This window comes from Vigna unguiculata, chromosome 3 (assembly GCF_037176805.1).
Source record: "Vigna unguiculata cultivar grain cowpea cultivar isolate G323 ecotype 2 chromosome 3, ASM3717680v1, whole genome shotgun sequence".
Classification (NCBI taxonomy): domain Eukaryota; kingdom Viridiplantae; phylum Streptophyta; class Magnoliopsida; order Fabales; family Fabaceae; genus Vigna; species Vigna unguiculata.
This window is the reverse complement of record NC_140794.1, coordinates 68,627,828-68,630,925: the sequence shown is the minus strand read 5'-3', so window position 1 is coordinate 68,630,925 and position 3,098 is coordinate 68,627,828. Positions and strand designations below refer to the sequence as shown.

Here is a 3,098-nt window from a genome sequence, read left to right as displayed (position 1 = left end):
TTCTCCGATTGATTCTTGAAAAACAAACAAATAAAAAATCACTACCAATTTATATTGTAGTTTATTTTTGAATAAAATATTAAAGAAATTACTAACTTTATAAGTTTCATGTTTATCCAATTTTAATCTAGAAGAGCCTTAAAACATAAGAAGTTCAGTACAAATTTCTAACAATCACTTAATTAAAATATCTAAGTAAAAGTGTTAATTTCATTACCTTCCATGTTGGTCCATAACCAGTTTTAGAGACACATCAATGCCTCCACAGTATATGGAAGTAATTTACTCATTTGTGGGGTAAGAATCTGACCACCATTATTGAATGAAGACTCATAATATTTTTTACTAATATATATATATATATATATATATATATATATATATATATATATAGAAGGGTAAAGTTTAGCGAGTACGGGTATCCACAGGTACGGATACTATGATACCCGTACCCGCCCCGTTAACATGCGGGTATCAAAAATACTCATACTCGCGGGTAGCGGGTATCCATTTTTAATAACCATTTCCTACCCGTTGCGGGTTTTATCTACAGATACCCGCGGATACGAAATTTTTTGACATCCCTAGTTAAAATATATGATGTGCATGCATGATTAATGTTTATTTTCTTCTAAGTTTTGCTTGTAATCTCTTGGATTTTTAATTTTAAGTTTACCATTCATTGTTAGCGGATTATGTTTTCCTCTTTTTTTTTTTCTTCATATTTTCTAAATATTTTAGCAGTGATTTAAAAGATATGTTAGGATATATCAAAGTTTAAGATATCCAGTATCAACATGCATGATTAATATTTATTTACTACTAAATTTTGCTTGTAATGTGTTGGATTTTTTAATTTTAAAGTTAATGATATCCAGTATCAACTTAATTAAAATGTTGTCAGAAAAATCTGTAAGTAAATTACTTTGAACGTTTCCATGAAGATTTAATGCGGATAGGAGAATGCAGAAAGTATTTCTAGTAAATTTTATGTAGATCTGAAATCCACCGGAACATTTCTCGAAAATGTAAAATTGACAAGAAATCCCAATGTAGATTTTAAACAATTTAACAAATTATTTAGAAATCATTGAATTCGCCGAAATATTCATATTTATTTATTTATATTGCCCAGAAAATGTTAATATTAATATTATGACATGCGGTGATATATGATATATTTGCATTTTATTCATGAGATTTTATAGTATAAATTACTTTAGTGTTATTATATGCAAATTAAAAAAGTAATTTATTTAATAATATTTTGTTAATTATTAAAGAGTATCTTATCACGAAAACTTCTTCCTTTCAGAAGTTTGACAGTGTCTTGAATCATGATGAGATAAGCTTGGCATCCCTGAGCCGTGTAAGATCATGAATGAGGGCCGTTAAATTGTTGTGAGATGAACCTCCTTCTCTGACGGCTTCACGCGCCTTTTCCCCATACCCTTGTGCACGCCGTCTCACCTCTTGCGCTTCATCACCACCGTCCATTATCCGCCTCACACCTCTCTCAATGCTGTCTCTGCACACCAACATCTCTCTCTCACCAAACCCTGTGCCTCTCCACTCTGCTGCGCCCACCTCCACCCCAATTCCCCTCACCTCGCTTATCAGCTTCTCGTTGTAGAATTGTTCTCCATGCACCGGCCACGTAATCATCGGGACGCCACCACTCACCGCCTCCACGATGGAATTCCACCCGCAGTGACTCAAGAATGCTCCAACGGCACGGTGGTTCAGGATGACCAACTGTGGAGCCCACCCCCTGATAACCATCCCCTTCTCTGCATTCCTCTCTTCAAACCCCTCCGGCATCCACTTCTCCTTCTCCTCCTGCCTCTCCTTCTCCTTCCCCTTCTTCTCCGGCACCACCCATATGAACCCATGACCCGACGCTTCAATCCCGCATGCAATCTCATAAAGCTGTTTATCCGGGAAATGACAAAGGCTCCCAAAACATATGTATACCACCGAGTTTTCTGCCTTGGAGTCAAGCCAACTCACGCACTCATGTATACTCACCACGCTCTTCATGCCCCTCTCTGCTTTCTCTTCAGGGGTTCTCGATATGAGAGAGACCGGCCCAAGATGCCAAGCCTTGTGCCCCGTCGTTTTCTCATAGTAGCGGATGTACTCTTCTCCGTCGAGCTCCGCGAAGTTGTTCACGATTAGGCCGTAGCTTCTGAGCTCCGTCTCCAGCATCTTATCAAAGAATTCGGGCAACTCCTTCGGCGGTGATGCGTTGAGGGTGATGGGGTGAGGGAGAAGAGAATTGGGATAGTGGGAGGACTGTAGGACGCAGATGGTGAAGAGGGAAAAGCCGTTGAAGGCAAGTCTAGGGATTTTAAGGTTTTTGGCCAAGTCATCGACCCAGAGGAATAGAAAGTCTGCGACGATGCAATCAGGTGGGTTCTCCTCCACGAAGTTCTGGATGGGGGTTTGGAGCGTGGTGGTGGCGTGGAAGACCTTGCCGAGTTGGTCAGCGTCGGTGACTTCGATGCCGTCGGGGAGATCTAGAGCAACCTCTTGGGAGGGAAATTGAACGGTGTGGAGGCGGAGGAAGGGGTGGGAGGGGAGGGATTTGCGGAGAGTTAGGGCGTTGGAAGGGGTGGTGATGATGGTGACATGGTGGCCACGAGAGGCGAAGAGGGTGGCTATGTCGCATAGAGGAATCATGTGACCTGCTGCTAGGACATGAATGAAGTAGAATTTGAGTGGCATCGTTTTCTCCATGGAATTCAATCGCATATCTTCCTCCCATATTACTACCATTTTATACTCTCACTATCACCGCTGGAGAATCTTTTCCCCTAAGAGTGGTCCAAAGAAAAAACAATCAACAGCCCACATTTGTAATCTTCATATAATGTAAATGGGAAGCACAGCAGGCCCACATATACGATATAAATGTCAAATAAATTCGTCCGTTGCGGGAAATTTCTATATTGATCGAGTACAGCTACATGAATATGGGTATTATGGAGAATTTTTCGACTTTAATAATTGGAAGGGAAATGTAAATATCAGTCAGGTCTATTCGTTTTCATTAATTATTAAAATATTCATTAAATAATTTTATATAACTATACACT

General features: G+C 39.8%; 1 pseudogene across 1 annotated transcript; it reads right to left on the bottom strand.

Moving 5' to 3' along the window:
* Positions 1-1,239: 1,239 nt before the first annotated feature.
* On the bottom strand, positions 1,240-2,844 carry LOC114179717 (UDP-glucosyl transferase 73CC6 pseudogene; annotated as a pseudogene). The gene has a single exon (XR_014994042.1). The product of XR_014994042.1 is annotated as a UDP-glucosyl transferase 73CC6 pseudogene (transcript).
* Positions 2,845-3,098: the final 254 nt, after the last annotated feature.